The sequence below is a fragment of the Phalacrocorax carbo genome, chromosome 8 (genome assembly GCF_963921805.1).
Source record: "Phalacrocorax carbo chromosome 8, bPhaCar2.1, whole genome shotgun sequence".
Classification (NCBI taxonomy): domain Eukaryota; kingdom Metazoa; phylum Chordata; class Aves; order Suliformes; family Phalacrocoracidae; genus Phalacrocorax; species Phalacrocorax carbo.
The window spans coordinates 14,456,178-14,481,957 of NC_087520.1; the positions used below are offsets into that span (position 1 = coordinate 14,456,178).

The 25,780-nt window shown below is 45.0% G+C and overlaps 1 long non-coding RNA gene across 2 annotated transcripts in view; it reads right to left on the bottom strand.

The window, feature by feature from the left end:
- Positions 1-7,299: 7,299 nt before the first annotated feature.
- The window catches only part of LOC135314722 (uncharacterized), a 39,209-nt gene continuing 20,728 nt past the window's right edge, over positions 7,300-25,780 (bottom strand). The window contains exons 8-10 of one of the 2 annotated variants that reach the window (XR_010374187.1): positions 15,138-15,268; positions 13,072-14,751; positions 7,300-12,384 (exon numbers count right to left, since the gene is read on the bottom strand). This is a non-coding gene — a long non-coding RNA (uncharacterized LOC135314722). Of the gene's footprint in view, positions 14,752-15,137; positions 15,269-25,780 lie in introns of both variants that reach the window. The other variant, XR_010374188.1, reaches the window with a different exon arrangement.

Genomic DNA, 25,780 nt, shown 5'->3' on the forward strand with positions numbered 1-25,780 from the left:
TTCTTTTTCGGGTGTGTGTGTATGTATATATATATGAACACAATCCTCCTTCCCGCTTTCAGAAGTCACCATTAACTCTAGCTGTGCCAGTGACGCAGTTGACAGCACAGACCCACAGACATAGACATGTGCTTCCAGAGAAGTAGTGAAGGGTGTGAAGGACTTCCCCGACCACCTTGGTGGCTGGGGAAAAAAAAACAAATGTACCGTGCTGCTACATCTTAAACAAACCATCCTGGCCTTCCTATTTGTCAGTTTCAGTGACTGGCATGAAATACAGAAAATTATTCTTGGTCATTAAATGTTTTCATTGCAGTCAGTGGGTCAAATCACAGCAGGGGCACACATTTTTCACCTGGCCCTAGCTGTATGTTTTGGGGATGCTTGCGGCAGGTGCCCTGGGTACTGTTGCCTCATGCTGGTGCAGCAGCACTGCTGCTACAAGGGTGCAGAGTGGTTTTTCACGGGGCAAGAAGACTGGACTGTTTGGTCCTCCCCTACAGCTGGAAATTTAGGGTATCCTATGTGCAAAGGATGGGCTGTGGATGGATTTCACCTCCTTCCATCAAAGGCAGTAGGGCATTGCTTGCCCTCAGGGATGAGAAGGGCTGTGCCAAGCCATGGTTTGCAGCAGTAGGAGCAGGACCCATGACTCTGGAAGCCTCAGCCATGTCCCCAGACACGTCTGCAAAGGGTCAGCCCCTCTGCTAATTGCCATATGCTCCTCTCCTGGTAGTGCATATGGCTCCCCATATGCTACTGCCATGCCCAATCTCATACAGCGTCCCCATTGTTCTTAAGCAGCAGGTTACAAGAGTCTAAACGCCTTGAAAAGCAAGTTACTGACAGGTTTGTAAGGGGTACGGCAGCAGTGATTGGTGTAGACTGTTGGTGCCCCTGCCCCTCCTTCAAACTTCTGCGAAACAAAAGTGCACGATACAGCCCAAAGTGCCTTCAAGTGCGGTTCCTGTTTGAATGACCATACTGGGTTTTTTAAGCACCCAAGTGAAGGAGGACTTAGGATGTTGAAGTGGGAAGGGGAACTGTAGCTTCTGCAGTGTCTCCGCATAAACCTCATGACAAGAGGAGCCGTCCTCAGAGGCTCAGATTTCGGCAGAAGGAGTTCAGTGTGGTCTGGGGTGCAGGTGTAGCCAGGGAAATTCTGCCTGTCTGTAACTGCTATTTTGTCCTGGGTTAGAAGCAGAAAGAGGTTTATAGGCCCGTACCCAGGAGCTGCAGCTGGGTCTTCTGCCTTGGTGACTCCAGGACACTCAAGGGCAATAAGAGGGACATATCTTAAAGATGTAGGAAACACTTTGCTGGGGAAAAAAAAAAAAAAAAGAGGTAAAGGCAAAGGACGGATTTACTATAGCCAAAGTTTATCAGAAAAGGGATTGAAGTTAGAGACAGCTACAGAGAAATAAAAGAAATCAAAATTTTATATGGATTTGCCTGTTCTTCAAACTGGTTCCAAAAAGCTTGGAGTGATCCAGGTAACAAGGTAATGCGTTGTTGAGATATTTATACTACTTCTGGATAGGACTATGGTCTGGGCTATTAATTTGATTGGGAAGGGTTGTGTACTGTGGATAAGCTTCCTTTTTTTTTTTTCCCCTGTGGTTATAATCAAACTCAGACTTTTTTTTCCCCAAAGGGTCCCCATTCTTTCTAACACAGGATTTGTTCCCTGGGGGTCTCTGCCCTGCTTCGGAGGAAAGATTTTTCTGGGGGCCAGCAAGGTTACGTGGGTGTGTCATCACCCAGGGAGTGGCTGGGGAGTTGCAGGACTGAAAACAAACTTGAAAGGACCTACCTACCAGGGGACAATATTTCTATTCTGTCTCATTCCATATTTTCTGTAATTGAAGAGGTTCAGGCACTAATAAAGCCCAGCTTTCTGCTTTCGTGCTTTTCCTTGGGGAAAAGGTGCAGGCAGGCTCTCCTAGAGCCTGGCTCAGGGACCTTGCGGGGGTTTGCTGACTTGTTATCAATAATAGAAATTATGGTAATGAAATATCTCCGGGAGCTTCAGGTTTTGTTTCTCCTTCAGCCCTCATGCCTCAAAGGTAAACTATTACATTGCCAATATTGAGTGCAGGGTTGTTTGAAAGTATTAAGGCTCCAGTTCATCAGAGGTCATTTTTATTTGATTCTGGCCGACTGGCAGTTCCCTGTGTTTGCATCTACTCCTGAAAGTAAATGTCTTCTCGGTTTCCGTGCCAAAGCCAGCAGCAGCCAAAGGCTTCCCGGGTGTCTGGGTGTATGGTGGTGTGGGGGGGCGGGAGGGATCTTTATCACCACTCTGCCCCAAGGCTGGCAAACAGCAGATCCTGAGCCCCTACCTCTGGGGTCTGACATTGAGCCTTTTCCAGCATCTCTGGCTTTCAGGCTGGAGAACCTGGATCAAAGCCTCAGATGGAGCAAAACTATTTGAACCAAGCAGAAAAAAGTATTTTGTGTGCAGATCCCTCAGCTTGCAGCAGCAATCTACCCTACCACTGCCTTCCACGGTACCCAGCTGATCTCTGCACAGACAGTGGCCAAAGCTCCCGAGCACCTGGAGGAGGCATCAGGATTAGGAGTTTTCAGCATCAGTGTGCAGACACCTTCCAGCATCCACGATGGTTTTGCATGTGCCGGCACGTGTTTCCTGCCCCAGGAAATGCTGGACTTGCTCCAAACCAACTGTCCATGGGCAGTACATCCAACCCGAGCATGCTGAACACATCGGTTTTGGGGTCCTGCCTGTGATGTCAGGCCTCTGGAAGACATAAAAACCCTACAAGATCTTCTTTCTGTGTCCTTAAGAGTGATACCAAAGCTAAAAAAAGATTGAACAGAAGCAGTTTTGCATTTTCTTCTGAAGAGTTAGGTTTCCAAACTTTGGTTTTCAGATTTAAAAAAAAAATGTATCTGGGGGGAGGCAGGTATATTTCATAAACAGTTCAGTATTGTCCAAAACATGACAGCAAGCCTCTATTTAAAATTATTGATGCAGACCACTCCGGAGCAGCCATGTCGTGCTCCCTGTTTGCAGGACTGCCAACATAACTGCAAACCCAAACACCTGGACTGGGAACCGCCTCTCCATCTCCATTAAGGCTCCTTTCATGACACAGGTTATTGTCAGGCATTGTTTGCATCTCTTGCTTTCTGAGCGATGATTGTTGCTGTCGGCTTGCTCTTATCCCATTTATTATATAGGTAGTTTTATTTGTTTTTATTGCTTCTTTCATCTTTCATCTAATCAAGGTGCATTTTTTTCCGTTGCTTTTTTAATCAGCATGGCTTTTTTGAACACATTTAGGGCATCTTTTTAAATGATCTTCAACATCTCTAGATTAATCACTCCAATTGTTCCAATAATTTTCTTCCCAGTTCCTATATGTTTTCAGCAGGCCTTTCTCTTGCCACAGTATGTGTCTGTAAGAGTGCCCGGGCACAGTCTGTATTTGGGCAGAGCAACAAAACTAGGGCATGGTAGATAGCTGTTAATAAGGAGTATTGTTTGGTGATCTGTCCACCTTAATCCATTAGAAAAGGGGCTAAGATGGCAATATTCTGAAGGCAATGAATACTTTGAGTTGGAAAGCAATCAGGATGTTTCTGAAGCTTCGAGGATATGTGATTAGGAGCCACCTGAGATCCCCCAAGAGCTGGGCCTGGAGCCATGATAGCGTGGGGTGTGTAGAGTGAAATCAGTCAGTCAATTTACACCACTCCCTTTGGGGTACAGTATGGGGATAAGGAGGAAAATTCTCCTCCTTTTGAAAAGGTTGCTCAAAAATCCTCAGTCCATGGGTGCAGGCTGAGGAACAGCAAGTTACCATGTGTTGGGTGTTTTACAGGAGATGCTGGGGGCTGGCTCCTGCCTCCTGGCACTTTTTTAGAGGCAAAATAAATCTTGAATTACCTTGTTTTCATTTCCAATAAAACTGCCTGTTGGCGGTTGCCTTGGAGCTAATAATCTGACACGGTGCTGTGCATCTGTGAATGTTTGTAACATGGGTGTGCTGGTTCTGTGTTTGAGACTGACAGTGCAGCACTATATTGTTGTTTTCCTACCACTATATATAGTGTGTTCCCAGAGCATCATAATAAAAAGAAACATGAAGCTAGGCGATTTATCATAATACAAAAATAAAAGGCATAATAATGTAAATTATGCACATCATTAACCGCAACTGTTGCTCTAAAATGGACACAAATTCTGTAAGAAAATCATCTTTAGGTTTAGCCATAACAATTTTCTCTGAAGGGCTTCCCTATAAGTGCTGGAAGACCCATGTATCCTCTTCTCTTGAGGTTTGGAGAGCTGGCTTGGAGCCCTGCTAATGCACTAACAGCAGTATAAGGTGCCTGTTCCTCCTCAGGGGCCACTTTGTGTTACCCGTGCAGCACCCCCAGGCATGTTCCTGCTCTACCAGGAAATCAACAGCAGGTCAGGCAGTGCAGATAGGATTCATTGGGCTACCATGGAGGTGGACCTGTCACCATCAGCTCCTCCTCTGCTAGAGGCACATGAAGTCAATGGCACAACTCACCGCATCCTGCAGTAGATGTCAGATAAGGGTAGGTGAACTACACACCACCCCAAAGTGCTATGTGTCCCCTCTGGCTGTGTAGGAAGCCCGAAATAGCCAGCTTGGATGTCTCACTTTGATGTTTAACACTGCCAGAGGTGACTCCTGTGCCATGCTGCGGTGTTTTCAAGAAATATAAGGGGAGGGAGGGGAGGAACTGGTGTTGAATACCTCCTTTCCATTCTCCCATTCCTTTCTGCTCACTCTTTACCTTCTTCAAAGGGGAAAGTCAGTTTAAACTCCTTCATCAGATCACCCTCATCAAAGGCAAGTGGGCTGCAGCCTGAGTGGGATTTCCCAGCCCCCTCCCATTGCCCAGATTCCTAAAGCTGGTTTAAAGCGACTTAAAACCTTCTTATGTAAAATTTTCCCTCGCAAAAAATTAGACCTCATGAAAATAAATAATTCCCAGAGGAAATTTCAATTTGATTACAAATATTGACTTGCTTGGGGGAAGTTTTTTTTAAAGAAAAATCCATTTGGAATCAACATTTTCAAATTAAACATGTATGTTCACTCTGTTATTGTACTTCACTTGGAAATATACCAATTTTGTTTCCAGTGGTTGGGGATTTTAGGAGTTTCTTCCATCCATATTTTTCTGCAAGAGCTGATCTCTTTTAGATGCCTTAAAATTGGGCAAAGCAGGAAAAAGATTTGTTTTAATTTTAAAGGATTAAAAAAATGTAATATGAAAAGTTGTAAATCATTTTCATGCCTCTAAAACACCCATAAAAATGCATAAACGTGTATTAAAGCTGTAGCCCCAGGAGAAGCACCAGGCAGAGCAGACACAGTGGGTGTTGTTCCCCTGGCATTGCTTGGAGGGTCTCCATCACCATACTGCTCCCGTTTCCAGCAGGTCAGGAATGATTTTTGCATGGATGTGGCAGCCAGGAGACATGGGAAATAAGCAGACAGGTGGGAAAGACTTGGTGGTCCACCAACTTAGTGGTGGCACCAAGCTTTGCATGGGGTTCCCATCATTTCTCGGTTGAACTCATGAGCATGGGGACCCTCAGCATCCAATCCCCTGAAGGCATCCAGGCCAGAGGCAAACTGTTCTTTGTACAAGAAGACCCTGGTGAGCTCTGTGCCCTGCTTGGTTTTGGAGGGGAAGGAGTGGGTAGAAGGAAGAAGGAGCTGGAAGAACAGCAACCTTCTTCTGATGTAGACAAGATTTCCACACACTGACATTTGCCCTGCAAGAGTTACTGATGGGGGCCAGCCTTCAGCCAAACATGCCTCTGCCAAAATAAAGCAAACCCACTTACGTTAAAACTAAACGTTTATTATCATAAGTGACCCTTCCTGGAGTTGCAGGCTCTCTTGAAGCCTGAATCGGGGGGCAGAGGGGTTAAGCTCTCCCCAGAGTGGGGGACCACACCAGGTCTCCAGCAGCAGCAGCTGCTCAGGTCCCTGCTGCTAGCAGAGACGCTGCTCGGTGGAAGCACCCAGGTATCAGCCAGCAATTACGCCAGACAGTGGAAGTGCTTTTTAGGAGCACTCTATTAATAGACACAGATAACAAATCACTGATAACAAATGCAAAAAGCCCTTGGACTAAAGGCCTGTTTGCCCAGGCAATATTCCCACTGAGCACAGCAGCCATTAGTCGCAGCAGGAAGCACCAGGAGCAGCTCTCTCTGGCAGGAGAGCTGCGTTCTTACATTAAAGCAGGAAAACAAATGCCTGATCAGTTTACCATAGCCAAGGTGCAATTTCTGCACCTTCCCAGCCATACCCTGGCACGCATGTGAGCAGGCGCCAGGCTCCAGTAAGCAATGGTTGAGCCTGTCTTACACCACACGTGGCACAGCAAAGTCTGGAGACCTGGATGTGGTCCTCTGTGCCTGGCATTTGCCCGTCTCTGCAGGGAGTGCTGCTGGTGTCCAGTGCTTGCTCCACGATTCCTCAATATTCTTTCTCAAATAATTGTGTTTCAAATACACTGTTTTGTGCAGACATGATTAAGCTGTTTAGGATGATGGATGTTGCCGATGAGGATAACCTCTCTTAAGGTTAATTAATCATTTGTAAACCAACCTTTGTATGTATATGCATTATTCATCAGTACTCCTGAACTAACGGGCCAGAGCATTTTCAGCCTCTGGGTTTTTTGTCAAAGTCTTTAGTTATTCCATAACTGAGGGCAATTGCTGAAGTCCAGGGAGGGCAGTGCCCCTGGGTGCTGCATCCATGCGGGATGTTCATGCTTGCCCATCATTTGGACCACAGCCTGAGTTTAGGCTGGGCCACAGCCTGACAGCAGCTTTTCTTCCCCACCTGTGTATTTCTTCCTTGAAGCCTGACTGACCTTAAACTATCTTGGAGACTCCACTCCAGGAGCTTGACATTTAAAAGTGTAGTGACAGAAAATAACTTCTTCTAAAATTGTGTAACTTATTTACCTGCATGAGGAGAGGGAGAGAAGAATTCAAATGAAGGCATACACATATATTGCGCTGCTTGATTGTGACTTTTCGCTGGTGCCATGTGGTAGCACTGCTTTCTCCTCCAGCAAAGCAGCTCCCTGCATTATGGTGGCATGCAAGGCATTTCCCCTGCATCCAAACCTGGGATTGGCCAAGGAGGATCAGGGATAAGGAGAGAGGGGATCCCCGTGTCCCCTCCCAGGCTGCAGGGAGAGCACAGGGCAAGGATCCAGTCTTGGGGGACCCAAGCAGCTGATTTAACATCACACAGCCACCAAAAGTGGAAGGCAGGAAAAGACAAGCCAACATTAATTGATAAAATGCCCCACAGATCATTCTTTGTCAGGTTACAAAAATGAAGAAGAAAAAAATAAAAGAGAAAAAAAGAAACCAAAGACAAATCAGCTGCACAAATCAGTGAGCTCAGTACTCAGGAAACTGCTTATATCTCCATGGGGAAAACCCTCCTGCACCCCATGTCCTCCCAAGTGAGAGCAGACCCTGCCCAAACGAGCTCCTCACCCCATTCCCCACCCAAGACTACAGTGTAGCTGTGGGGGAGTATCCTGAACACAAGGCATTCATGTATCTTTAATTATTGTTTCAGCCACATAAATCCATGCTGAATTAAAATTCATGATGGTTCTAGGGTACAAGTGCAAACAATTTGTTCGGTAAACTTTGCTCTAATTGGCATTCTGAAAATTTCCTGTTAATCAAGCCCCTTGGGCTTGGTTACCAGTGTAGTTCTGCCTGCGAATGTCAGTGCTCGGAGGGTGCACACATGTATGCCGATTTCAAGGGTCTTTATACGATATTAACTCATACACCTTGTCCTCACATTAATTTGCAAGTAATTTTTTAACAACCTTCTGTGGTCCTGTCTTTTATCTCGCTGCTTCATTACTCGAGGCAAGCAAGTGAGCAGAATAGCATTTGTAAAACCCGAAACAAAATTGCACTCACAAATGTCTAGGATCTGAACTGAGGGCGTCTGAAATTCCTCCCTGCAGGAGCCACATTTCCAGTGGCACTTGACTCCAAGTGGCCATGGGAGAAACGAGAAGACTTTCAGGCCAGTGCGGTAAATGTCGGGCATGCAAGTGGTGTGGCTGCACAGAGGCTCCAGCCAAATGCACCCAGAAACAGGGCTACGGAGGTGAGCAACACTTTGGTCCTTTTGAGCTGAGAATACAGACGTCATCTGAAGAGTCGAGGCACGAGCAGAGCTTGTTTATCATCCAATCCCCATATGCATGGAGAACATCAGAAATTACTCCATGAGATGCCAGGGTCTGGGGGGATCCTGCCGCAGAGCCCTGCTTCCCACATACCATCCAAAATGGACCGAATGGCCAGTTCTGGGACCAACCGGCCAATTCTGTATCTTTTTCTCCAAGCAACACCCTCTCTGCAGTGATGCCCAGTCAGACCCACTTGGAAACACTGCCAGAAGGATTTTAGGAGCTTTTAGTGATCCCCCCCTTCAATTTTGCAGCCTTATCAGGCTAGTCCTTAACTTACAACCCAAGAGATTTGGGAATAGGAGAAGTTATGTATAACCTGAGCGTCATTTCCCATCAGCACAGTAAGTCAGAAGAATAGAAATAACAAAATAATGAGCATCTGACAGAGATCAAGGAAGAAGTAGAGAAGCTCTCTTGGATGGAAATACGTGGTGAGGAAACGTATGAGAACTGGCAGTTCCCAGAAGAGACCAAAGATGGTGCACAACAGCAGACTGCTCCCCTGTGAAAGCAGATAAGAAGTATAATTAGATGCCATTATGGCAGCAGCAGGGTCTGGAAGCTGGAAAGAAGTCGTATGGAAAGTCAAAATGGGCACGTGTCTGGGGGAGAATAGAGGAATAATACAGGTTCACAGCATGAGAGCGACTAAGTCTGTGCGCACAAGGTTTCGAAGGCAACCAGCAAGGGTCTGCAAATAAATTAGATGTAAAATAAGAACAGCAAGATGTGTAGGGGCGTACGTGTCTGGGGAAGGAGAACAGACTGAACGTTCCAAGCAGGAATTTGCCCCATCTTGTTTCAGTCTTTATAAAAAGGTTAATTGTGAATGGAACTTAATGAAATAGGCTTTGATGGGAACTGTGGAGAAGGCCAGCATAAGGAAAGAAGTTTAAAGCCATTTGGATATGTCAAATATATACAAAATGAGAGCATCTGATGAAATGCACCCAACAACAACAATAAACCCTTGGTGGTTATCTTCAAAATTCATGAAGTTGTAGAGGTCCCTGGAGATGAGAGAAGCACCTCTATTTAAAGAGGATACTTTAAAAAAAAAAAATTAAAAATTAAATCATCATCTTAATCTCAATTCCCTGAAAGAGGCTGGAAGAAAGTCTTAAATAAGCCATTTGTAAGATGTAAAATGAAGAATAAAATCAAAGAACGTGGGTTTGTCAAGAACCAGTCATGTCAACCCAATTTAGTTTCCTTCTTTGATAAGGCAACAGGCATACCTGATGATGGGGAAGCAGAAAACATGAGTGAGGCCTTTTGTGTTTTCCCACTGGACACCCTCAAACCAGCTGAGAAAACACCCTCTGAAAACAATCAGAGCTCAACTGGCAGAGTAACCACTCCTGAAGAGGAGGGATCAAGGGAGAAGGAGGTTTCTCCAGCCTCCACTGTGGCTCTAGAGAAGGGGGCACTGTCAACCTTCCTCTCCACAGAGCTGATGATGGGCTGCCTTTCTCCAATTTGGCAGTCCATAGCTTTGCCCAAGAACTGAGACTAAACCTTCGTTATGCTGATTTCTAACATTTCATATTGGTTTATCCTTAATTCCCCCACGACATCAGCATCGCCATGCATATTTAAGTAGAAACATTTTGATGCAACATTATCCCATATTAACCTTGGATACTGGCATCAAGCCAAGAAGATGCTTCTGGTGGAGCTTCAGTCGCTCCACCGAGTTTGGAAATGGTGCAAATCTGTACAAGCAGCCTATGAAGCCTATATGTGAGCATGGATGCTCTGGCACTCCACTCCCAGCCCTTTGGATGGATGGATGAATGGATGGACGGACGGACTGATGGACGGAGACCCTTGCAAGCCCCAATCAAGGGATTTTGTGAGCTGTAATGGCCGCTGAAGGAATGCAGGAACAGAAGCTTTTGATACAGTTTCAAACAATGTGTAATTATCAGGTAGCTGAAGATTAGCCCATCTGTGCCTCAGGAAAAGACAATGAGAAGTTATGTGTTACTAATGGCTGAAAAGCACTGGCAACACAAAACAGGAAATTTTCAGTAAACTTTTTTCTTAAGGTAATGTAATTACAGTGTAATCCCCAAATCTCCTCACTTTTTGGTGGTTTTTGATAAAGCTTACGAGGTCTTCATTTTCCTTTCTTTTTCCTCTCCTCATTGCAGCAGCACAGTCTTTGGCATTTTGAGCAGTGCATCTGTCTGGCTGGGCCACCTAAACAGCAGATGTGGGTAACATAAACTGCTTTTACAACAGAATAGCTAATGACATGTATCAGGTTTTTCTATAACAGATTGTAAATACCCACCGTGCCTTTGCTACAGCCTTGCTATCTGAATGCAAAGCACCTGAGTTTGTAATACTATTTTGGACAAAATTTCTGTACTGCTAGAGTTAGCCATCCAGAGTTCGGTCTCTGATCCAGGTCAATGCACACGCAAGCATCAGCGTGGTTCAGATTTAGGACCCCTTTTGTTTTCTCTGCTTTTGGTCCCTGCTGATCCAGCATGCAAAAAAAAAAATAAAATAAAACCTCATGCTTTCTTTAAGTGCCTTGAGGATCCAGTGATAAGGTCTTTGGGGGCTGGTGAAGCAAAACTGGAATAGCACAAAACTCATGCAAACAGTCCAGGCAGGGTAAATAGCTCATGATTTTTTTATTCATACTTTTGTCTGTGGAATAACTGGGAGCAAATTGCTTTTTCCTTTCCTAGTCCAAATTATTCTGAGAATTTTTCTGCTGATTTTTGCTATTCTTCCTTTTGAGAGCGTTTGCTCTCGAAGATGGCCTGCTTAGCTCTGAATGGAAAGCAAATGTTGCCTTCACCTTCAGTGAACTTTGAAGCAATTGATTTTTACCAGCATAAAAGAAGAGCTGAGAAGTGACAGCTCATGGGCTTTGCAGAGGATGAATTTTGCCATTTCATGACTGTCTGTGCAGGAGGATGCAGGCGTCCCAGAAGAAAGATGACAGGTGCTCTTTCAACTCATCCCAGTTCAGCCACCAGCCCTGTCCTCTTTCACACGTGGGGTCCCTGCACGGCCAGGTCCTCAGCAGCCGCTGTGCAGATGCTTAAAGCAACTTGCAATAGGGAGGACTCCAAGGAAAATTATTCTCGCTAGCTTTTGTCTGGTAATCTGAGGTCAAGAAAATAAACTGCTTCCTCTCCGCTCTCTCCAGCGCTGCGGCGAGAAATGCAGCCAAGCTCCGGCAGTGAGAATAAAGGCAGAGTTGGCACAAACACAGGAGCTTCTTAAATGAGTTTGCCATTAGCCGGAAGGGCTGCAAATTGAAGTGAAGATAAGCCCCTTAGCATTTCCCTTCTTTAATCCAAGCCTCATAAAAGCCAAGATGTGTTCCTATTCAATGGGCTTTATACAGCGGCAGGTATTTCATTTACCCAAAAAACCCCTGGATCGGATAAATTATTAATGTTATTTATAAAGGCAATTCTGCCATCCAGCAACTTCTTTTGGATCCCTACCCTTAATCTCACTGCTTAGCATAAGATACACTCCAGTTAAAAAGGCAAAATCACATTCCCTTACATGGCCTGCAAAATAACACAGTGCTGAGGTGCCTGAAAAAGGGTTGTAGTTTAAATTCCACTTTAAAGACTAATACATTTATCAGTGGCAAACATAAGCCCTGCCTTCCACTTGCTTGTACCCTCCCTGTGTGCTGGATGGGGCCTCACTCGCACACATCAAGAGCTGTCAAAGCTACTCAGCGAGAACGATGGAGATGTAAAACACGCCAGTGCTTACAGGAGCCTCTGTAAGGCTGTTTGGTGGCTCAGTGGAGCCATGTGGTGAGAGAGCAAGTAACCCTGTCCTCTCCTGTAACATGTCCTATGCTCTGTCCTGTTCTGGGACACCCACAGGATACAGGCTTAGGCTCCTGCAGGCTCAACCCTGTGCCCACCCTGTGGATCAGGGTGTTATCAAGGGTAGAGACAACACAAGAAATATCCAAGTGTCTCATCGAGCAGAGGCATTGGCTTACACTGTCAGGTGATGGAGTCAGGATGCTCGGAGTCCCGAAACAGGTCCTTGGAGACCCTGGGAGAGCCGCTACCATGGTAGCATCGCAGATCTCAGGCCCAGCAAAATTAGTTTGGCACTTAACTACAAGGAGCAAGGGAATAAAGATGAGAAGCTGGGCATCCTTGTGCACAGCCAGCAATGCTGTTTAAGTCACAACAGTGGGAGTGATGGACTGGTTCCCATGGCGGAGTGCCAGCGCTGACAGGTAAAGCGGCACTGCTCCCATTAGCAGAGTGGCAATGGGTATTTTGGGGTTAAATGCCCACACTGAGGAAGAGGAGAGCCAGCATCTCCCAAGAAAGATGTGCTCAGTACTACAGGAGGAGAACAACAGCTCCCTGGTCCCACATTGGAACTAACTGAAATGCATCCCCCCTGCAACCCCACGTACATACTGGTAGTTGTCACAGCACAGTCACACACAGCCATAAGCTGTCCTCCAAATTTCAGGGCAACGTACATGTCGCATGCTGGAGAATGGCAGCGCATGGGAATTGCAGGGAGGTTTGGAAAATTTCTCATCGAATGTTTTCTCCACACAATATGTATGTTCTCTGAAATCCTTTTTTCAGCATTTTCCTCTCCAAAAGCTGCACGGCAAACTGTTTAATTGAGCAGCCAGCGCTAGGTGATGTTTTATTTCAGTAAAATTTGAACTAAGGCAACATATTTTTGTTTGCCTAACTTGTTCAACCTTTTCACAGTAGGGTTACAACAGCAACATGTATTTTTCATAGACGGCATTGCCCCTAGGGAAGAAGTACTCACGAGGTTCAGCATCCTTTTTTTCTCCTGGGCTGGGTGCCGGGGATGAGCAGTGGCTTGCGGGTGGCAGCATGGTTTGCCTTTGATCAGCCATGAGCAGGGAGGGCTCCTGCAGCTGCGCTTGAAGCTGGAGATGTCTAAGCTACGGGCACCACAGAGAAGCACACTTTTATGTCAAAACGACTTATAATAAGATTTTAAGTTTGTTCAGGGAGCTGGAATGAAATATTTAAACACAGCATCATCGTAGCATTTTATTCTCATGAAAATGCTGAAATGCCATTTGCAAATCAGAAACATTTTAAAATTTGCTTTGAAATAGCAGCATCTTTATGCAACTGTTTTGTTTTTTTCTTTCAAGGAAGGAACAAATGCGGGGAAAAAAGCTGAGATATTGGCCATTTCCTCACAAATGAGATGTCTGCTTTTCAGCCTGTTCTGGTGAGTCTGTTTGGAGCCATCATTCCCATTTGGAGCAGGGAGAATGAGCCTCAAGAGCAGCCTACGTTGTTGCATCCAGCATTCAAATTACGTTATCTTTGTTTCTTACACTGACGACGAGACATTTAGGTTGGAGAACTCCACTGGGCATTAGAGCTGCTCTGAAGGGTTTGCATGATTTGAAATAAATGTCATAAAAGAAACAGCAAGTTCTTGTATAAAAGCACAGCTGTCCTACTTTTTTTTTTATTGGGGCAGTTTTCACTTTCTTTAGGTTCAGTTTATTCATTTGCAGTTCTTAATGTCCCTATGTATATATTCTATCTTGTTAAACACAAGAAGCAAGCTTGCTTCAGTCCCTCCTCAAGACCCAGATAGTTTCTTATCCAACTCCTTGCTGTTCCCAAGCAGCGCACGGCTCTGGGCAGGTAGCCCAGAGCCACCCAAGCTCCTTGGTGCCTGGGTCTGGGTGGCGTTTGGGCCATTCCGAAATTCAGTCACTTTAAGTGATTGAATTTTGAGAAGTGAATTAAACTATTTTCAATGGGAAAAGCAGTTCCTTAGGCAGTTCTGGCCAAATTTGGCATTTGAGGTTCAAACCACTATTAAAAAAAAGTTATTCTATAATAGTGACCAAAATATACTTGAATTCAGTATCTTAGTAGGATCAAAAAGCCCCCAGATCCCCCAAGATGATGTCTGACTTTAAAAAAGGACCTTCCGATTTGTATACAGTTTGTTCATAGGGCGTTTCAATACAAAATTCAAAGAACTGTAAGGATAAAATGTTGGCAAGCAGCATAAAAAACTGCTTAAAAATAACATATGAAAGTGTCAGAAGAAATGTATATCATTTATCCAAAACACTAAGGATCTGAAATAGCTGATATGGTTGAAAAGAGGAGTAGAGTAGGCATAAGAAAAATCCTTCAGAACTGAAGGCATGTCTAAACAGAGAGTGTAGACAGAAGCATGTCTGGGCCAGTTAAATGTACGATAACATCAGGCTAGTACAAGGTTTTAAGGCACAAAAGGCAGCTTTCCCAGCAGCTGGCGTGGGTGGGACAGACCTGGAAATAGTCCCCAAGCCATAGGGGTTTCTCTTTGGCTCAAGATGTGCCATACGTAACCAACATTTAGGAAGCAAGCAAATCTCCAGCCTGCAAACACCGCTCTTCTAAATCCTCCCTGATATTTGATCCAAATGAGCCAATGTGAAGTCTCTCACAAGTTGCAGATGCACTGTGAAATAAGACAAAATCAGCTTGTTTTAGCAATGCAATAGTCAGGAGCTCCCACTGACTCCAGCTGGTCCCGATTTCCCCGTTAGTTCAACAGCTACTGATGTTTCAGACCCTGCTTTCTAGCTGATGAAGCGCTCAGCCATTTCCAGCACCCAAGCCTGCACCAGTCTCTCTTGCTGCTTCTCCCTGAGCCCACCTGCTGACATGTATCTCCCAGACAAGTAAATCTGGCTGTGACTTCTTGTGCCTCAAAAGCCGATCCTAAGCAATGACGTTCCCACCATACGGACAGAACAGCATTTAAAATGTAGTTATGCTTGGAAACCTATTCACAACTGGTGGTATGTTAGCCAATGCTTTTGGCCGTGTGCCTTCCTCACTCACCTGCTTCTTGCTGCTACAAACAGGGAGGCAAAACTCCTGTGATCATTGTGCAGGTGATTAGAGGAAATTGCATTGCTGACGCGCTCCACGGCTGCAGCCGTGCTTCAGCTCTTGACTTGCCTGCTGGTAAGCTGCCAGAGAGAGGGAAATGTAGGCATAAAATGAATAGCAGAAGAGATTGCAGGTAATTATGTTTCTTAAGCTGTTAACAGGATTGGCCATTTGATAAATGAGAGGATTTGGGAATGTTTTGTCACTGACAAGCCATTGTAAGATCCGAGTGGAAACAGGAGTGTTTCTCTTCCGTAGTGCGAACAAGAAGGAAATTCTCTCAGGATGCTTACACACCGTGAAATTCATCTGAAACCTGGATGCCAGCGCATGGAGGTGAAAGGACAGATATAGGACTCCTTCTGCTGGAAAAAAAAAACCCAAACCCAAACCCAAACCAGGTCTCTTACACACACTATTTCCTTGGTTTTGGTGCCCCTCTTGTGTCCCCAGAAGCTCTTGTTCTTTTATGGTGCCCCCCCACATCCCTGCATATGGCTTTTTGTGCTACCAGGGCCCCTCAAATCCCTCCGTCTGTTTTTCAGTGCTCTGAATCCCTCTGTCTCCCCCCTGCTCCCCTATACATCTTGGTTTGCTTTTGCAGTTTCCTGGCAAGTTGGAAAGGCAAAAGGGAAACCAGCACTGCTCCATTTGTCCTTCTGCTCCAACATTGCCACTTGGGGTGGTTTTGGGTACCCCTAGAGTCCCTCTGTTTCTTTACCAGAGCCCTCAAGGGTCTCGATGTGCCTTTTGGAGTGCCCCAGAGCTTTCAGTCTGCTTTCTGGTGTCCCCTGCCCCTGGAAATCTGTGTGCTTCTGTGCCCCCAGGGGCCCTCCATGTGCTCTGTGAGCCTTCATGACTATCAGTCCCATCAAGCAGCAGTGAGGCAAGGGCAGGACCCATGGTCTCACAGACCACATGGGGATGGGATGCAGGGACACATCTTTTTAAGCCATTTGCCGATGAGTTGGTCTGAAGTAGAAGGGCAGGATGAGACCTGGGCCTTCTCCAGAGGAGGGGAACCAGGATTCACCATGGGGCAGCACATGAGGCTGCTCTGGTGTGAAGGGATTTGCTCTGCAGCAAGGGAAGGTGGTGCTGGCAAAGTGAATTGCGCAGTTTAAAGTCATGTCAGAGAAAGTGGTAAGCAAAGAACAAATAAAGCTCCCCAAAACCAATCCCTTGTGCTGCTTTCTGGGGCTGCCTCACCCAGCCAGGGCAGGTTCTTTGCAAGATCGGGGCCCAATGCCTTGGGCCCCTCTTTGTGTGCAAGAGCAAAGAAGGAGGGGAAGGCTCCAAACCTCCATCACAGCTTTTCAGTTCTTTGCTCTACCTGGCTTTTAGCAGCCAAAGCCAGGTTATTTGTATAGTTTTGGGTTTCCTGCAGTTATTAGCAGGGAAGGGTTGCTGGGAAGAAGCTGGTGCGCCTCAAATCTTGTTTTCCCAGCAGAGCCTGGGCAATGGGCAGACAAGACACACTCCTTGTTTCAGTCCTGAAAGCAGTCTGGAGCAAGGGCTGGGTGCCCAAGGAAGAGAGGCAGGATGAGGGCAATAAAGCTGTTCTCTTTTCTTTGTAGCACTTCCTGCACTGGGCAAGCAGTAGCAGAAATTAATCCAGAGAGCCTAGATATACGCACAGTCCTACCTTCTCTCCAGAGACAGGATGAGCAGCCCCCTCTCCAGTGCCCCTACCTAGCGAAGAATCTTCCGTGGTCCTGCCTGCATGGCATTCCCAGCAGGTGCTGGCTGCCTGTCCCTGAGGAGGTAGGTGAAGCAGCAGCTGCCTCTTTGGGAGATTCAGGTGGTAGGAGACACAAGTAAGTTCCTGCACCTTTATATTTGAGCTCTTCCTAACAGCAGAGCAGTGATTCTGCCTGAACAGACATATCTGGTAGGAAGAAGATACATGTTTTGACCTCAGCTGCATTAGTTGGCAGCAGCATCCCTGATGCTGTACCTGCTCTGGATGGGCAGTGGGAACTCAGGGTGGGGAATCGATTGATGTGAGAAAAGGAGCCAGCAAGACCTTGGAGGTGAGGCAGTGCAGTGTTATCAGTTCACTTTTTACACAGGAGGAAAAGGCAGTTCTCTAAAATTTGCTTCTAACAACATCCACAAAGAAATTCAAGGACTTGAAAGGGTGCAGAACAGACTCACAGACATCTGTGCTAAACATTAGTCTTCGCTCTTTCCCTTCAGAAGATTATTTCCAAAAAAGAAGGTAAAGCATCCCTCGCCTGTAGCTCTTCCACCAGCTCCAGAGGCATGGCAGCACTCAGCCAGCCCCAGCAGCCCTGGCACAATCACAGCAACAAACTCGGCTTGAGGATGTGGCCACTGCTTCCAGCCCTTGGCTGCCTTCTTTCACCTCCCCTCAACCACAGCACTGCTGGTTCTGTCCTGCTGGATAAATCATGCGCTCACTTTCTGCTCTCCCTTTTTTGGTAAAACAGATGTAGCATAAAAAACAGACCTGCGATTAAAAAACCCTCTTTTTCTCCCCTCCACAATTACCAGCACCTAAGGCAATCTAGTTTGGTGCTGGCAACCTCCTTCCCCTTTTAATTATCCTCGCGGTGCGGTTTAAATATGTGACTCCCCTTGCTTGGGAAGTGGTTAGTTCAAGACTTGTGGTATGTCTTTCCATAGAAAGATCTGTAAGTAACCTTACTAATTTTTTTTAAATTACTTTTTTTAGGCTGCTGTCCAGGTTAAGCTCCATGTAGCTATTACCACCAGGCACTACGATTAAGGAAGGACTCTGTTTTCAAATGCTCACAAAGAGAAAATGGAGTGCTTTAAAGTATTTCTTGAATTTCAGGTGACTTTTGGTGCACCCTGAAGCCTTCCGTTTGGCTTTCAGTACTACCCAGAGCCCTCTGTTTGGCTTTCAGTACCCCCACAGAGGCTTCTGTGTGCATTATGGTTCCCAAAACTTGTCTGGAATTTTTTTGACATTTTCTGCCCCATGGAAAATGCTGTATTCATGCATGGGGAGGCTCTGTAGTACCTAGACCAATGCCTGGAGTGATTCAGCTCCCCTGACTATATCACAACAGCATCACAGAGGGATGCTTAACAGGCACAGCACAAATCAGCCTAGTCAAAATGTACAACTCTTCCCTCTGTGCTCTGTGTTCTGGGTTTTGCATATTCTCTCTCCTGCACCATAATAATGTGTGCCCATCTGCAAAAAGTGTCTTAAGGCTCCACTGCTTGCTAACAACCACAACCCCTGTATGACAGATGAACCAGAATGCAATAAGGAGGTTTTACGTGCACAGAAAGAAGTAGCCCCAGCAAACAGTGCTGGAAGCAGCAGCAAAGCCTCCCCAGTGGAGGAGGGCTCAGCAAAGGCAGCATGCCTAGCACACCACCTCTCTTCTGAATGCTAGCCAAGGCTGGAAAGGACAGTATGGTCCATGCCTTTGGTGCCCCAGCACTTGACAGAATAACTGAGACTTTCTAGTTAATCTAGTGGAAAGAGTTTTGAAACAACTTGAAGGAAGCAACATGAATATGCAGCAAATATAGTCGAAACCTGCTGTCTATTGAAATGGCTCATTAATACTGCACAGACAAAGCAAATGACTGATGCTTACTGCAGAGTTACCAGTGAACATATCTGTGCTTGGATTATTGAAGCAGTGCAGAATATTTCACCCCATATGGTTTGCCTGAAGAGGCTGTTTCAGATAATGGTTCTCATGTTGTTTCCATGGCATTTCAATATTCCCCAGAAGACACTCACTGGAGCACTCCAGAGCAACCTTGTGTCATTTGGTGCTGCGTGAACTAGCAGAATGCTGGGTACTTACAATTAAAAGTGGATTACAGAAAAATAATAATGAAGTTCAAATTTGAAAAAAAAGGGAGCATGAAATGCTTTCAGTGGAATCAGGTTAGTAAACCTAACTTTCAACATAATTTTTTTAATAGAAAGCATCACTCACAAAATAATTTTATGTACATGGATAAAATTAATCAAAATCACTGGAAGAAAAGTAGTGCAAGATTAAGTATCCACAAAATACGCCTCGGCACCAGAGAGCTCTTGGCAGGAAGGACACAAGGAAAGAACTGGGACTCATGCTCCATCTGCTAATAATGAAAATTAAGAGATACAGTGGTATAAGTACAAGAGAAAGGTTCACTAAGGAAAAGCCCTTCAGACTGAAAGTGCTGTAACTGTAGTTATGATAATAGAAAGCCACTGGGCTTTAGGGTACAAAGAACATAAAAACTGTCCTACTCAGACAAATCAAAGGGCCATGGACACTCTGCTCGCATCTTGTGACCTGTAGTGGGTGCTATGGGAAAACTTTCAGCACAGGATAAATAGATATTCTTTTCCTGGACAATTTTCTGGATTGTCAGTTAGCAGCCTGTGGTCATTGAAATTCACAGTCCAAAGCAAACATAAGTGAACAGAGGGAGAGGATACAGCACTATGGCAGGGCTTTGTTAGTCCATGTAGGAGTAGCTGCATGCATGTATCTCTACATGCATGTATTCTGCATGTTTACCTGCCCATATACTCTATCCAGGGATGGCACAGTGGTGTGAGGAGGCCGGCATGAACAAGAGATAACAGCTTTGATAAAGGAACGAGGATCTCTGACATATGGTGATGAAGCACAAGGTATACAAGAGTCTGAGGAGCATGAATAGCTTTTGAAAGAGAGGGCAGATTTACCACCTGAACTTCAGTGATCATGCTATAATCTGTAAGCCCTCTTTTACTGCTTGCCTTACCTCCAGCCCTGCTGATGCCTCTCCAGATGGAGGGAGCACAGGTAGCCCTGCCTGGATAGAGCTCTTCCCCAGATACTGCTGCTGAAGAAGACAGCATTTTGGTAGTATCATAGAATGTCCTGAGTTGGAAGGGACCCACAAGGATCATCAAGTCCCTGCACAGGACAACCCCAAATTCACACCATATCTCTCAGGGCACTGTCCAAGTGCTTCTTGAATAGCGTAAGGCTTGGTGCCATGACTGCCTCCCTGAGGAGCCTGTTCCAGTGCTCCACCACCCTCTGGGGGAAGAACCTTTTCCTAATATCCAACCTAAACCTCCCCTGGCACATCTTCCTGCCATTCCCTCAGGTCCTATCATTGGTCACCAGAGAGAAGAGATCAGCATCTGCCCCTCCTCCTCCACTTGTGAGGAAGCTGTGACCACGATGAGGTCTCCCCTCAGATTCCTCTTTCTCTAGGCTGAACAAACCAAGTGACTTTAGCTGCTCCTAGTACAGCTTCACCTCTAAACCCTTCACCAACTTTGTGGCCTTTCTCTGGACACTCTCTAGTAGCTTTATATCCTTAATGTACTGTGGTGCCCAAACCTGCACAGAGCACTCAAGGTGAGGCTGCACCACTGCAGAGCAGAGTCAGACAATCACCTCCCTCGACCATCTGCAATGCAGGGCTTGATGCACCCCAGGACACAGCTGGCCCTCTTGGCTGCCAGGGCACACTGTTGGCTCACGTTCAACTTGTCATCGACCAGAACCCCCAGGGCCTTCTCTGCAGAGCTGCTCTCCAGCCTCTCATTTCCCAGTCTGTCTGTACCTCCAGGGTTGCTGTGCCCCAGGTGCAAAATCCAGCACTTGCCCTGTTAAACTCCATACAGTTGGTGGTTGCCCAGCTCTCCAGTCTGTCCAGATCTCGTTGCAGGGTCCCTCTGCCCTCAAGAGCGTCAACAACGCCTCCCAAGTTTTGGCTCTGGGAGTCCCTGAGCCCACCGTCGGTGCGGAAGACTGAGGTGAAGAAAGCATTAAACAGCTCTGCCTTCTCTATGTCCCTGCTTGTGAGGTGGTATCCTCATCCCCTTCTGTGGCCTGGTATCTACAAATAATGAGGTTACTGATAACAATATGATGTTGTCATCCATTATAAAAACCTTAAGTAGACTGAGGCTGAATACACACGCTGTGCTGGTGGTTTCATGTATTTGCTGCCAGACCTGCACAGGAGGCACTGCATGGTGTCAGGCTACGTTCCACGTTCTCAAGAGGCAACATGCTTGAACGAGCACCAATCTTTCCATCTCTATCCTATAGACCTTCCCTGTACCCACCTGTGCCTGTCCAGCTATTTTTGCTTCTCTTCCCACCTTACATCTGTTTACCTTCTAAGTCCTCCCACCTGCCTTGCTTCTGAGGCCTGCCAGCACATACCAGCTCCTCTGCTGCGCACTGCAGGTAAAATCTTGCTCATGCCTGAAGCCAGGAGTGGTGCTTGTTGTTGGACAAGGTCTCTGTGGAATACATAGCTGAACGCCGGCAAGTCTCAGCTGAATATACATAGACTGACCGCCACTCAAAGGAAAAGAAAAACCACACATCTTTTACTGAGGTTATTTCTTTCCTAAATTTCAAGCCCTTAATTCAAATATTAAGACACTAGCTTGTCAGAAGTGGACTATGTATTGCTATTGCGGTTTTTATTTATATATATATTCAATATTAAACAAAAGATATATTACAAACATATATGTATTTAAAACATTGGAAAAATGGTATCTTCTTCTGAATCCTTTTGCCATTTTACCTGACACTTTAAAAAATGTGAAAAATATTGGATTGATTCAGACACTCAACACAAAATCTTAAAACAATCGACTCACGTGGTTAAAGTTTGGTAGTGATATCAGCAAAGGAAAACAAAGACAGAAATGTCAAACGCTGGTACTGCGTGTAACTAGTTGTAAATCAATAGCCAGGAAAACTCCTGACCTACATGAACAGAAGTACGAAACAAAGAAACCTCAGAATAAAACCCATGGCTGACAGAGCTTAGCACAAGAAAGTTGTGTTTGCAAAAGAAATCCTAGCAACAGTACGGGGTCACTGCTTAGTGCAGACAGAAGAATTGTGAAGGATTATGCAGAAAATGCAGAAGTGTTCAAACAGACTTTTATTCGGTATTTGGAAAGAAGGATGATTTGCTTTCTTTGCTTGAAGATGATAAAATACTTTCCAGTCTATTAGTAACTGAGACAGATGTTAGAATTTATCAGCAATGAACATTTTCAAATCAGCAGGCTCAGAAGCTCCAGCATAGTTGGCAGAGAAGCTCTCGGGTCCACTAACATTGAATGTTAATAGCAGCAGATCTGTAAATGCCCAACTTATAAAAATCTATTAAATGAGAAGGGAAGCAAAGGGATCAATGAACCATCAGAGGAAAGAGCAGCTCTGGGTCAAAGCAAGAGAAAGGGTTTTTCCATCCTATTTGTCATTAGGACAGTCAAGGGTAACATGGAGTCCAATTCTCCTAACGAACTGGAGCTACCATCTTTTCCAGGCTCACTTAACCTGATGGGTCTGAGGTACAGAGCTGTCACTCGGCAGTCACTCAGACCAAAGTTTTCTTCTTGGTAAGAAAACTTCGACTTCCGGGTTAGCTTGAAACCTTCTGCTGGAGTTAAAAAGAGTCAAATGAATAAGGATAAACTAACATGGGCTCAGGCCCTGCTCCCTATTATTGCCTTGCATTATTAAACATGCAAGGATAAATAGTTTTCTAACCAGGATGTAGTTTTTTGGGAAGGTTTTTCCTTAGGTGTGTACTTCTCCCCATGACTGTGCATGAGAAGTGGCTGGCATGTGGCCACAAAGTGTCCCAAATGGGCACACAGAAGCTCAGGGAGTAGCACTCAGGAGGCAGCGCTGTGATGCGGCTCTCCGAGCCAGGAGCCCTACCTCTCCCAAACTGCACTGGCATCCACGCCTTAGCTGACTTCAAGTGCCAGCAAGAGACCTACTTTAAACAAGCTTGACTCCCTTTTCTTTGTAACAAGGTACAGTTAGAAATGAAGTGAATTAAATCAGTGTATACTTTGCACCACTATGTAAGCTAATTCAAACAACTGAATGGGGCTAGAAAGCATTATCAGGTGCTAGAAGCCATTACTGCTTCAGGATAGTACCAAAATATATGGTACATGCCCAGCTGTGCACAAAACTGTCTTTGGAACTTACTAATGTTTTCAACCCCCCAAAACATGTTGCGCTAAACAAGCTAGTGCACAGTGGAAGTTGTCATACACTCCATTTGATCTCCCATGTAATGTGATGGTGCTTCACTGAAAAAAGATGAGCAAAAAAAAAAAAGATTAATCAAAATCCTATGTGAGTTTATTTATGGATTACAAAAAATGTTTCTAGAATATCCAAGACATGGTCGAGGGATAAAGTTAGATGAAGTTAGGATTTATCTCGATTACCTAACCTGGCATTAAAATCCTTTCCACTGATCAGCAAACAGAGGGATAAAAAGATTTCAGAGACATTATGTAGGTCTGGAATAATTCCCAGTACGAGTTCCTATAAGAAGAGGAATTGTGGGAGGAATACAAATATTAATCAGAAGAAAAGGTTCTAAATTGGGAAACTGCTCTGGCAATGAGACAAAAGTCTAAGTCATTAGTGTAACAACCTCTAATCCCTATCAAAGCAGCCAGTCTTACGACAGAGATGGACGTAAAATGGCTTTCTCCATAAATATTTCAGTTTTGATTAATTCAAACATTCTATGTCTGGACATAACAAATATGTTGTGAAACATATCATGAAAAAACAGAGACATTTGGCTGAACAATCCAAAACCATGTAGAAAACTCATTTTCTAGGAAATAGAGAAACAAATTTTAAAGCTGTTTTCTTCTTAACTCAATGCAGAAAATGTCCCAGTGTCCAACTCTTTAAAATAACTTCTCCAAAAAAAAGCAGCCTGTCTAATTAAGTCCAGAACCGTGCTACCATTTTGACCCCAATTTCCACTGGCAACTCCCTGACAGGCACCAAAATACCTTATTAAATTTTTCCAGGGATAGCAGTTCTGATTTATAGAAAATAAGTAAATATTTTCTAGGTCAGAAAAGTCAAGAAATGCTAGGAACAGTCCTGTGGTCACAGAATTCAAACGGAGCATCAGGCAGTAAGCACAAAGTCCTGCTATGGTGACAGGTATTCAAGTAAAGCAGATCATCCCTATCCAGAGGCTGAAGAACATACATATGGATACCAAAGATCTGCGATTACTCGCAGCACTCTCTTTTTTGCATGTAATTACAAATCTTTTCCTTTCAGAGGCTGTGCCAGTATATGAGGGTCCTGTGACAGCCCCATAGTCGTGACAGTACAACTGTGTTACGACTACATAAAAAAGTGGATCAAGGTGGATCCCAGGTAAGGATAGCCCTGTTTTGGGAAAAGTAGTTTTTAGGCAGCCCCATTCTCTGTCCCAGATTCCTGGGCAGCCTCATCATGATCAAAAGGGACTGGGGACAGAAAGGGGTCCAAACTGCTTAAGCCTCATACTGGTATTGGAAGAAATGCACTTGTAATCATGGTCTTTGGTTGAGGTGATTAATAAAGCAGGAATTTCATGTAGAAGCAGGAGGTTGCAGTGGGTTTCTACCACGCTCGTGGACAGGAGGCTCAGGCCCTTGGGCTTTGTGGGAGAGAATGGTACTTCCTCAATCAGCAACTCCCACCAGAACTTGCATGTTCTTACATTAAGTTTCACTTTGAGCTAATTAGTAGTTCCCAACTTATAAAAAAACCCCATAAATCCCCAAAGTATTAATGGATTTTACCACGTTGCAGCTCGCCATGCTTTACAGCGAGGGATATAAAAATTGCCATCAAATTTACCCTCATTTAAAGGTTTCCACTTCTGATGTTATTACAGGCTTCTTATGGAATACTAAAGTGTATTTTAAAGACAGCTGCATTAGATTCCAATTTTGCTTTTAAGTAGTGCTACCAATCCAATCAAATCATCATTCTCTAAGTTGGCACCCTGCTGATGAGCAATACTGGTTTCCAGAGTACTCCCGAGTCCTTCTGGGGTCTGTGGAGCCAAATTCATGGCTGCCTAAGTACACAGGAAAATACCTGCAACCATTTAAGAGCCAGGTAGTTATACCCTGGGGACAGCCAGTGGAATAACTCAAAACAGAAGCCAGTATTTTTCTAAAGCACAAAATAAATAATGAAAATATATCCAAACAAAATAGAAAATGAAAGCAGGATTGAAAGAGGAAAGTTTGGGACCACTATAGACAGCTTTATACTAAACTAAACTTATCTACGGTGGTAGCCACATTCATAATTCAGTTCTCCCCCATATCAGAGAGCTGGAGATGTTCTCCAGCCTTACTCTCCACAGCCCTGCATATCTTGTTAGCTATTCCTCTGAGACAATCCATCCAAACTGACCATGTTTGGGCCATTATTGATTGCATTCAGGATCCCATCTGCAACTTCAGTGATGACTGAAATACTGCTGGTCAGTGAAACCCAGGGAATTCAGGCAGAGAGAGATAAGCTGGGCTGAATGTGGTTGTTAGCAATTTAAGTCTTCAAAAGCCACTAGAGCATTGCTCTAGTAAAGACTAGATTTAGCCAAATAAATTCTAGTACCTACATTTCAAGCCCCAGGCAGGAGTGCAGCTAGCTGCAAGTCCTGGGAACAGCTGTACTGCTAGCAGTTTCTAGGATTTTCTTCATTCAGTCACTCTGAGGTGCTGAAGACCATGAGCTACAGACACTGCTTCTTGCTTCCATGTTTTAACATTACCT